This window comes from Odocoileus virginianus, chromosome 26, assembly GCF_023699985.2.
Source record: "Odocoileus virginianus isolate 20LAN1187 ecotype Illinois chromosome 26, Ovbor_1.2, whole genome shotgun sequence".
NCBI classification, from domain to species: Eukaryota; Metazoa; Chordata; class Mammalia; order Artiodactyla; family Cervidae; genus Odocoileus; species Odocoileus virginianus.
Window position 1 is genome coordinate 32482969 of NC_069699.1, and position 12137 is coordinate 32495105.

The following is a 12137-nucleotide window of genomic DNA, read 5'->3' on the forward strand; positions in this document are numbered from 1 at the left end:
ATGAATCTTTACTTAATATAGTGTAAATGTTATATCGCTTGGTCAATGCATTCCTTCCCTCTTCCTGTAGTGTATCCTTTTAAATGCCTAAGGGATGTTTTCAGGGTTTCCCTCCAGAAAAGAATGAAATACAGGTAAAGCAGGACCCACCTGTGACTGTCCCATATATAGTCTGACAGACTATAGCACCATCTAACCAGCTTTCTAGGGCATAGCACTTTTTAGGATTTCAAGAAAGGCAGCATCTCAGGTATGCACATTTTTAGGTTTTTAGGGAAGGGAAAATAATATTATCTTTACCCTGTTTGTATTAGCTGAGACACTCCCCCTGCCACCCTCTTAGTAATAAATGAAAGATTCACAGGAGGAAAACAAATAGAGGTTTAATGACATCTTTACCTCTTGTATACAGAGAATATACCTAGGAAAACTGAATAAAATTCCCTGAAATAACCCAAACCATATCTTAAATACCATCTCCAGTAAAAGACAAAAGAAGATGTTAGGGATGATATAGGGGGTAGTCAGTTATGGGAGATTGCTAGAAAACCACAGTCAACCAGAGTACGGTTAATATGCAGCTTTAAATCCTTGCTTCTCTGTTGATAAGAATTTCTTATTCATGTTCCTCTTCTGGGACAGACAGGAAGACACCCTTACAAATGGAGATTTCCCTTATCAAGTAAATGTCTCTTATAAAAGGTAACTCACTTTTCAGAGCTTCACCCTGTCTGCTGTTTCTTACAAATGATCAGCCCTAAAACAGTATTTTTGTCTGAGAGACATATTTTGGGCTGGCAAATTCTGCTTCCCTTCAGGTTCTTCCTTTAGGGGAATCCTGGGCAGAAGAGCCAAAAAATCACAGCCTTGCTGATCAGCACCTTGTAGCGTATCCCTGAGGGGAAGAAGAGCAGAGACCCTGAACTCCAAACTGTGTGATCTGGCAGGAAACTCGACTTGGAGTTTTCACCTCCGTCAGTTGGGTTCCAAGCCCAAGTAATGCGAGGCTTAACCTGTGTAAATTACAGAATGGCCATGAAAGCACTCTAATTTTCAGCAATTCTTGGGTGATAATTACACAAATTTCATCAATTTTAATGTTGTTAAAATGTGAAAAGTAGGACATAGCTGAAACCATAGATGCCTTGGCTTCATTTTTGTGTTTTGATGGTTTGTAAAATCTATAACAGTCTCAGACTTTGGGCAGGCCTTGTATGTTTCCTCTCTCCAGAAAACCACTTGCCAGTCCTCTTAAAGACCAGCTCTATTTCCTGTTCTGAATACCTCTGACCATGACTCTAGCAGCTGCCCCTAGGGAAAAGGCCAACTCCTATGGAGAAATAAGGTCTGCCTTTCTGCCAGGTGTGCTCGTGTGTGTGCAGTGGCCATGATTCCCGCTAAGCACCATTACCTCTGTTTGAGCTGGCTGATTCCTGTCAAGTGAATAGGGCAGTTAGGTTATATTGGTTTTCATGTGGTTCTGCATTTTGAGGAGACAGGTTGACAGTTTTTCATATGTCACTCAATTAAGAAAACAGGAAGTCTGGTGGAGTTTGAGGTCCACTCCCATTTGGTATCCTGTAAAATTGAGCATGCATCAAGCCTCCCAAAGAAGAGAAGATCCTGTTCCTCCCTGTGCTGACTGCAGTCAAAAATCAAGTTCCTCTGCCAAGTTGATGATTAACTTCTCTCTATTCAAAACTGCAAGGTGTTCAAACCAATCAATCCTAAAGGAAATCAATCCTGAATATTCACTGGAAGGATGGATGCTGAAGCTGAAGCTCCAATACTTTGGCCACCTTATGTGAAGAGCCAACTCATTAGAGAAGACCCTGATGCTGGGAACGATTGAAGGCAGGAGGAGAAGGGGACGACAGAAGACAAGATGATTGGATGGCATCACCGACTTGATGGACATGAGTTTGAGCAAGCTCTGGGAGTTGGTGATGGACAGGGAAACCTGGTGTGCTGCAGTTCATAGGGAAAGAGTGGGACTCAACTGAGTAGAACTATTCCCTTTCTTGTCCTTTTCTTATTCCTTTCAGGATTGAGAAGTATCACAGAAAAGGGAAAGTGAAACCCAGCAGGACTCTGGAGCCTTCCCTCTCTCCTAGGCCTTCCCAGAGTTCCAGCAAGCAGACTGAAGTAGTTACTAATTAGGGAAGTGAGGCAGAAACTGACAAAAGCAGTGAAGCTAACAGAATCCTGGTAACTTAATAATTCAGCAATAAAACAAAACCCTAATTCCTCCTTGAGGGATATACATATGTGACAATCTGTTGCAGATCTTTGAGTTGTTCTGCAGAAACTAAGACCCCTGCCCAGGTGGAGGGTGCTGACTACATGCTGACAACCCAGACTGGTTGGAACCAGAATATTGGTGATTAAGATTCCTGAAACATCACCTTGTTACCTCACCATGAACCAATCAGAATAAAGTCCACAGACTTCAACCATCATCCCAAATAAGCTGATCACTTAAAAAAGGATTGTTGACACGAAGGTTTAGCTCATGATATCCTCCCTTATTCATCCGAAATATGTCAGAATGAATAAGAGCAAAGCTTGGTGTGTTCTCCTAGACTCCTTGTTTTCTGTAGTGCTGCAACATTTCTGTCACTTGATGTGAAGGTGACCTTGTCATTCTGCATGTTGGGATGTGTGGAAAGGAAACAGCATCAGGCAGCATGCAGTTTGGACTAAATTGGATTGGGCACTGGAGTTCATTCACTTAGTGCTCTTGTAGATACTTCATTGGATAGGATCTTAAGTGTTTGTCACCACCTGCCATTTGATTTTAATTTCTGTCACTGGGGATTTTTTTTTTTTTTTTAAAGATTGGATGGAGGAAGTAGGCATGGAAAAGCTGAACCTGTGAGCTATTTAATTGATACCAAAAGTTTAGTACGCAGAGGGGTACTACATTCTGTCCCTCTGGAGTCTTCAATTTTCCTTGCTTTTCTTCTTTCCAAATGAGAATTGCTCGTCTCCAAGCTCTCCCTGTGCCTGTGCTATCCACTGTGGTGCCCGTTAGCCACATGGGTCTATTTAAATTGAAATATAAATTGATGAAAACTAAAAAGAATGAAAAGACCCTCAATCCCCCCAACACAATTGCCATGTTTCAAGTGGTCTATAGCCACGTGTGGCTGCCATGTAGGACAGTGCGATACAGTTGTTTGCATCAGCACACAAAATTCTGTTGGACATCACTACAGACAGTAAACTCTGAAAGAGCAGGGGGCCTCTGTGTGTGTGTGTATGTATGTATGTATATGTACATGTGCATTTGTACATACTAATTCCATCGTCTTTAGTGCAGAAATGGGGGTGCCTGACCGTGAAAAGCTCCCAGTGACTATCCTTTGCACAAGTGAGTTAGGAAGGAGAGGTGAATGAAGGGATTTTGTTCTCCATGTGCTTGGTTTAATGCTGTGCTTTTTTTCCCTCACTCGAACTGATGTCCCCAGTGAGGGTAATGCTTTCCAGGAGTGGTTCTTATAAGTATGCATGTGCCATCTGCCCCCTTCTGACTTCACTTATTTAATTACATTTCCTCCCAGTTCTTCAGAGCTGTTTGATCTTTTGCCTGAAGGTCTCAAAACAAACATTTCACAGGCCATTTTCTGTCTTTTGGACTTACACTGGGTCCTACTCCTAATGGCATTTTTCTTTGAGCACGTCCTGTACACTAGGCACTGAGTGTGTTAGGTCAACAATTTAATGCAATCCTTGCATTCTTCATGGGAGGTATATTCTCCTTGAGTCCCCATGGGAAAGCTGAGGACTGCCAGGATAAGAAGCTTGCCCAAGGTGAGCCAGCTGTGTAGAACGCGTCAGATCTAGTGGTCACATCCGTATTGAAGAATTGAAAGCCACCAGACTGGACCCTCTTTTGCTATACCCTGATTATTGCTTTCATTTCTGTAAATATTCTGATTCCTCTTGGAAGTACCTGGGGCTCTGTATCATTTAAGATTAATTGTATTAGTATCATTTAGGATTAATTGAATTAATATCATTTAGGATTTATTATATTTGGATGATAATGCAAAGACTCTAAAATGGTAACCTATACAAGATTGACTTTTTTCCCCAGGAAATGAGAAGTCTAGGCAAAGGTGATCTAGGGTGTTTAAAGCCCATTGTAATATGATTTTTTGTTTTCTGTTTTGCTGTTCCTGAGTTAGGCTCTTCTCCTCTCCTTGAATGAGACTCCTGGGTCAAATTCAAGGCAGGAGGGAGCAAGAAGGATGAGAAGGGGTAAGATGACATGACAGCTGTCTGTCCTGTTTTAAGGGAGTTTTTGGAGGTTCCACCCAGTGACTCTGCTGGCACCTCCTTGGCTTTCCCTCACTGCAGGGGAAGCTGGGACATGTAGTCTTTCATCTGAACATCCTCCCCCTGGTGACATTGACCTTCTACCCACAAATACTAAGGGAAGAGTGAGTATTAGGTAGGCACCCTGTAGCCTGGCTCAACCGCATGCTTTTATTTCCATTTTAGAGGTTGTGAATGCATATTCCATGGATGTGGGCAGGTTCTATTCTATAAGCCCAGACCTTAACTATTTATTTTTATCCTTAAGGATAGGCATACCCTCTCCAGCTGCAGTCAGCACATCCCCTCTTGTATAATGCCCAGCACATGTGCTTGTTTATGGTCACCTTCCTGGTTCCTGCAGACACTTGTGTCTCCAGCCCCTGATCAGAGGATGCTATTCCCATCTTTCAGATGCTACACTTTCCCTAGATTGTGGGGTTTTGTTGTTTTGTTTGCAGTACCTAGCAGCTTGTGGGATCTTAGTTTCCCTACCAAGGATCAAACCCAAGTCCTCGGTAGTGAGAGCATGGAGTCCTAACTACAGGGCCGTCATGAAATTCTAATTATGGGCTTTTAATAGGTATTTTCCTTTTCAGGGATGTGACCATCTGTCATGGCTTATCATCCAGGAGGTATGTGGGAACTGCCCTTCATAGTGCAACCTGAATAGTTGGTTGACACAGCAGACAGCTTGATTTGTAGATCTCTGCTTCTTTTGTGAAACCTGTGGCACAGAGCACCCTCTGGGGGGATGTTGCAAATTACCCCGAATAGGATTTCCTGGAGTGGTGTTTTTAAGACTAGCTTTAAGCTTTTCTATGACTATATTTGAAAGTTATTCATGTTGTAGAGAAGATGGTTCTCCTAAGTCTAGCCTTTTTAACCACTTTTATTTATATGGTGGCCTTTTTGAATGAATCATATGGAAACGGCAATTCCTACAGTATAGGAATTACAGTATAGGAATTCCTAAGCTTTTTGAGAGGAGAGTGGATGCATGTGATTGATTCACTTCATTCATTGAACCATCCATCCATCCATCCATCCACCCACCCATCCCTCATTCACTCATCCAAAGATCTGATATTTTGTACATTCAAAGCACACTCTTAAGTTACTGGTTTGGCAAAATCCTTGAGTGCAAGAAAGCATACTGCATTTGTTTATGTTGCTTTGTTTTTATCTGCTTAATTTTTTTCCCCCTAAATGAAAAGTTAGACTTTTCATATAACCAATCTATTTTTATCAAGGGCATTTCTGAGAGGTCTTGGTTTAGAAAACCATTTTCTTCTGTAAAGCTTTCTGCTTTTAGTATTAGCTACAAGATATGCCAGGCAAATCATTTTATCTCAATTTCATAAAATTTGTTCTTGTAGAGATACAGACTGCTTTTCTTTCCTTGTCATCCAGTTATCCGTTTTTGGACACATCTTAAGGTTTATTTATTGATTCAGAAATTCATTGTATGTTTCTCTAATATTAAGTTGATGGGGGAGGACAGTATGGACAGAGCAGATTAATGAGTAAGGGTTATTAGATGTATCAGAACTTGCTAGCATCCAAGAAAAGTGTAGTGTTTTAAACTTTTGATAGTAAGGCATTTGAAGGATGGAGTGTTCGTTAAAAATATTATCAGCACAGGGTATGCATAGGAGAATGAGCTAAGATCTTGCTCCTGCCAGGAACTCACTTATCTGTTTCTTAAACATGCACTCGTAGGACTCTTTGTATCACACAAGCAAGGTAATGCTCACAGTTTCCACTGAGCTGTTCACTACATCCATGTTGTGTTGGGCTAGCTAGAGATTGTCATCAATATTAAGACACTTCCTTTTGAATCTTGGGTTACAAATCAACAGAGGATCTGGTGGTGTGCCTCAGAGTAGAGACCACACATATTTTCTCGTAGTTTACCATTTATTTAAAATGTGGGTGTAAGGCATGTCTTCTGTTTGTTTTTTTTCTTGGTAATGGACATGTGTGTGTACACACATGTAGTGTTTGTTTTTACTTATTAGGTATGAGCATCACACTTTTACCCAGCATCCTAAAAGTGTTTGATCACTGTCCTCCTCTTACTTTTCTGGGCAGGCTCAAATCTGATGCTGACCAGGGGCAGGAATTCCATCCCTGTCAGCCTGCTATTCCCCTGACTGGGTGCTATCTCCTCATGGAAGCCACCAGGAGAAATACCTTGGTCAGGTTCTCTTCCTTGTGCTGGGGTCCAAAAAGAGGGCAGTTGTAGGTAGTGTTGACCCATGAACCCTTGATATATAGGCCAGTCGTAACCCCACCTGGTAGAAGAATCGACTACTTGACTTGGGCCCTTGGTGTTCTTGAGCCCGCAGGTCTGTTTATTCTCTTTTAAAACCTTAGAAACCTTCTCTGTAGGATCTCAGCTTTTGGCCTTCATCCACATTGCTCTCAAATTCTTCTCCTTTTCCTCTTTCTCTTGTAGATCAAAACTCTGCAGCTACTTCTTTCTTTTGATGCTTATATCTTCATGATTTTTCACTTAAACTTTGTTTTTTTAAAATTACTGAGTATAAACGCATGATTTCTGCCAGCATAATATATTTTAGAAAACATTCCTGAACATATGTGGCCATGTCAGTATAGATATATATAATTTAGCCTAACAGATTTCCCCCAACTTAAGTTTACAAATACACACCCCATCACCACTACCCAACAAAATCCAAACCAAGCAATAATGTAATATTTATAAATCACTGAAATGGGAGAAAATAAGATAAAGAAATTTACAGAAATAAATGAGATCACTTTCATACAGCTTTTATTAGTACGCAAGTTGCTTCTGTAAATATGATCATCTTTGATAGTTTCGCAGATCTTACCATGGGTGGTAGTTTTATCTCTGACTGGAGATTTAGCTACTCATTTAGTGAAACATTGCAGAGTGAGCCCTTCCTGTGTGCCAGGCCTGGTTCTAGATACCAGGCACACAGAACGTCATTAATAAAGCAAAGTCCCCGCCTTCTAGTGGGGATTGTTTAAAAATAAAGTAAGTGTGATTGTGCCTTTGAGGGGTTCAAGGCCTCGCCTAGGTTCATGTAGCAAGTTAGGGAGGGCGAGAACATTGCATCCTAGATGTTTCTATATCAGCAGTTTTTCTTCTGTAGTCTTATCAATTCTTTCCACCTGTGTACCTCTGTAAAAACAGCATGAAAAACTCAACTATTTTGACTGCCTTGAGTTTTTTTTTCCATCAAAGTTCATCCAGAGTTTACGTAGTATTCTATATCTTTGTTTTCATATGAAGCTCTTTTAGGTGATGTAATGTCCCTCCTTTTATCTTTACACTCCAGGAAGATGTTTCTTGGTTACTTGATGCTTCAAAGATGTCTTTTCTTTACTGCGTGACCCAACATCCTGGTTTGTTTTGGACTGAGGGGACTCTTGGGATGTGTGACTTTGACTTTCTTAACATAGAGACAGTGCTGGACCATCCTGGTTTGTCTGGGACTGAGTGATTTCCTGGGTCTGTGGGACTTTCAGTGCTTAAACTGGGTAAGTGTCAGGCAAAATGGTACTTGTTGGTCATCTTAGATTGCAGAAGTGGGAGGGGGATACATTTATCTCAGTTTGTAGCACATCACAAACATGCCGGTACATACTCTTAGAACGTTCTAAAAATAGTTATATTTAAATTAGTATTATTATTATTTTTTTAAATAGAGAAATAAGTTTGGCTGCTGATACTTTACTTGCTTCTTGTTGTTCAGTTGCTAAGTTGTGTCCAGTTCTTTGTGACCCCATGAACACAGCACACCAGGCTTCTCTGCCCTTCACCATCTCCCGAAATTTGTTCAAACTCATGTCCATTGAGTCAGAGATGCCATCCAACCATCTCATCCTCTGTCATCCCCTTCTCCTCCTGCCCTCAATCTTTCCCAGCATAAGGATCTTTTCTAATGAGTCAGCTCTTTGCATCAGGTGGCCAGAGTACTGGGGCTTCAGTTTCAGCATCAACCCTTCCAATGAATATTCAGGGTTGATTTCCTTTAGGATTCACTGGTTTGATCATTATTTTTTAAGCAGAGAAACAGGGTATCTAAATAAGTTTGACTGGTGATATTTTGTCTCACTTCTAATGTTAGTTATTTTGGAGAAAAATATGTTACGGCCTTTGAACTATGATAGTGCATAATTGATAAATTGATTTTAGGTACGTATTCATGCTTTGTACCTTACTAGTCAAGTATCTTATTTATCTGTACTGCAGAGAAATTCTCTACAGTCTATGTGTGTTTGTGTGTATTTTCCTTCTATGCTGAGAATTTTCAATGAAGGGAAGAAAATGAACTTAAATTTATAAAGAAATAAATACAGTTTGTAGTAGGGAGCGGAAGAATAGCAGCTGTGTAATTTAGTGTCGAGGCTTGGGTTGCTGGACCCTGACAGTCCTGAGTTTTACCTCTGCCGCATGCAAGCAAGATGCTCTTGGCTGAGTTGCTTAAACTCTCGCTGGCTCTGGAGGAAAGAGCTCATTTCTTTGGGATTAAATTTCTGTAGGTTTCCAAACACTCACATCAAATCTTTAGTGGAACCTGGAAAGAAGGAAAAAAGAAAATGTTTATTGGGTTATATTTTAGTTCTGTTAAATCTCTTCTGTGTTAGGTGTGAAGGAAAAAATATACCTCTAGTATATCCTGGGAACACCATTTAACCATTTGTACATGTTTGGCGAAAATGTGTATTTCTTACCAAACAAACAACAACAAACACAACAACAAAAAAATCAGTTATTCATTGACTACTTATGGACATCTTAACTTTACTCCTTATAATTAACTTATAAAAGTGGTCTATCAGTTGGCATTGTCTAAAGTAAAAGATGCAACCAATCCCCCAAATACCAGTGCTACCAAAAAAACAAAAACAAAAACACAGAAAAGAAAGAAAAAAGACTTGCTGTTAGCTCAGGATACTCATGCATCAGTTGAGTCAGTGAGTGGGGAGTGGTCTTGCCCACTGTATTCACTCAGAGCCTTAGAGAACTCACCCTCCCTGGGTGGTTTTGAATCTGGAGTTCAGAGTTTGGAGTAGACACAGTACACTTGGTTTCTACATACATCTGATGAGCTAGAACCAAACATATGCTCTCCTACCCACCTCTCACATATAGAAGAGGAGACCGGGTAGTTAACCCTTTCATGTCTTCACTGGCAAAGGGCAAAAAATAGTTGGTGAACTGCTCTGATGTCCACCACATCTGGAAATCGCTATTTGAAGATGAGGGGCAAGAGACTAAGAAAATTTAAGTAACTTGATGTAGAGCATCCTGCTTGCAGGTGACAGGACTCAGTGCAGATTTTTTTTGGAGGAGAAGGTTCTGTTTTTTTGGCCATGAGACTTCACTATTGCCTCAGACAGTAAAGAATCTGCCTGCAGTGCCTGAGATGCAGGTTTGATCACTGGTTCCGGAAGGTCCCCTGGGGAAGGGAATGTCTACCCACTCAGTCAGTGTTCTTGCCTTGAGAGTTCCATGGATAGAAGAGCCTGGTGGGCCACAGTCCATGGGATCACACAGTCAGAGATGACTAAGCGACTAACACTTTTGTTTTCATTTGGCCACACCATATGGTATGTGGGATCTTAGTTCTTGCCCAGGAATTGAACCCACACCTCCTGGAGTGGAAGTTCGGAGTCTTAACCACTGGACCACCATGGAAGTCCCTGTCTCTGTATAAATTATAAGATCATTTTTTCCCTTTATTGAAAACTCTCAGAAGAGAAGGGACACACACACACAGATACAATGTAAGTTGAGTAATTCTACCAAAAAAGTCATTTTCTTTGTACAAAGTATGCCTCAAGTTATTTTCAATGTATTTTAATTAAAATTTGCCTGTCAGCTGTTTGTGTTATTGTAAGCTGAACACTAGTAGGTCTGTGGGACCAGGGGTAAATGTATTTAAGTGCTGAAGTAGATTCCCAGTTCATAGGACGCCATCTGAGCATCTTATTAAGGGTGTTCAAGCCTCGCATGGGATGTGAAACATTCTAGGTCACTTGACTTTGCTTCATCCACCTCTTTAATTCTCCCATATGTTTCCCATTTGGTTTTCTTTTCTTTTTTCCTTTATTTTTATTAGTTGGAGGCTAATTACTTTACAATATTGTAGTGGTTTTTGCCATACATTGACATGAATCAGCCATGGGTTTACATGTGTTCCCCATCCTGATCCCCCCTCCCACCTCCCTCTCCATCCCATCCCTCTGGGTCATCCCAGTGCACCAGGTCCGAGCACTTGTCTCATGCATCCAGCCTGGGCTGGTGATCTGTTTCACACTTGATAATATACATGTTTCGATGCTATTCTCTCAGATCATCCCACCCTCGCCTTCTCCCAGAGTCCAAAAAGTCTGTTCTGTACATCCATGTCTCTTTTTCTGTCTTGCATATAGGATTATCATTACCATCTATCTAAATTCTATATATATGTGTTAGTATACTGTATTGGTGTTTATCTTTCTGGCTTACTTCACTCTGTATAATGGGCTCCAGTTTCATTCAAAAATATGGAAGGAACGCGTCACAAATTTGCGTGTCATCCTTGCGCAGGGGCCATGCTAATCTTCTCTGTATCGTTCCAATTTTAGTATATGTGCTGCTGAAGAGAGAACCCATTTGGTTTTCTAATGCTCGAAACCATTCAGGATAAAACACAGTTCTCATGGTCACCATACTTTCAGTTACTTAGAGAGACAGAGTTGGACAGAGTGGATTTCTTCAGACTTGTGTCTCCTTGTTGATGCTTGGTTTATTTTTACCAAACATCCTTCCTATCCTTTGGGTAATTCTTACCCTCTGGTTATCTCTTTTGTGCTTCTACTGGGCAAAGGTATTTAGGACTTTAGAGCTACCGAAGGTGTACTGAACTTTTAATTATTTAGCTAATATTTGAGCTCTTGTGTGTCCAGTATAATTACACCTATATTTAGTAGGATTTCCAGCCAAGGACAATTTCAACTTGACTGCAGTTAGTTAATAGGATTTAGAGATAGAAGTAACTGGAACTCCTCCATTTTCATGCACATATATTTGGATGAATCATTATTGTGGTCATCGTGACAAAGCAAATCATAGTATAGCAGTGAGGACCATAAAAAGAGGCAAAGCAGTATTTAAATCCCTAGTTCTGGGTTAAGTTTTTAATTCAGGCTGAGCCTCATTGTTCTCACCTGTTAAATGATGACATGGACAGTACCCAGTGGAGTTATATTATCAGAAACATATTTACCTTAGAGGACATTGTTTCCCTGTCCTCAGCATGAATGAATGTTGTGGGTGGTTCCCCATGCTGTATGGGTTCAGAAGTGCTCCAACTGAGCCAGGCGTGAGCCTTTTCAACTCATGTATTTTGATAGAAGCTCTATATTTAAGAGAATGCTCTAGAGGTCAGAGTATTTCCATGTGGATAAAAACTAAATTCATTCAACACTTTAGTTAGAATTATGAAATAAATAATTCATGAAGATTGCCTTCTTTCTTATATGGATAACCCTGACAGAATATCTTCCAGGTCTTAGTTTTATGGTTCAGTGGAATTTAGGTTTTAGAGGAGGAAAAAAGCCACCAGGTGGTGCCAGCCATTTTCTGATGCAGAAAGACAATTCAGCCAAGGAATTTCCATCCGGGATACCCTTAATAGTTTGGGATCTCTTAAGGCACTCAGCCATCTGCCTTAGATTTAATGTTATTAAGTACTTTGAAATTCTTGAGCTTTAAATTCCTATGGAGAAGACTCTCTCTGACTTGTGACCTGTCATGCTACACTCTTTTAGCT

At 40.6% G+C, this 12137-nt stretch overlaps 1 protein-coding gene and 1 non-coding gene across 14 annotated transcripts in view; one reads left to right on the forward strand and one right to left on the reverse strand.

The window, feature by feature from the left end:
- MAGI1 (membrane associated guanylate kinase, WW and PDZ domain containing 1) overlaps positions 1-12137 on the forward strand; it is a 635987-nt gene that overhangs the window by 170132 nt on the left and 453718 nt on the right. The gene's annotated exons all lie outside the window — the stretch shown is intronic.
- LOC139031348 (U6 spliceosomal RNA) lies at positions 10864-10974 on the reverse strand. The gene has a single exon (XR_011483822.1). It is a non-coding gene; the product is annotated as a U6 spliceosomal RNA (small nuclear RNA).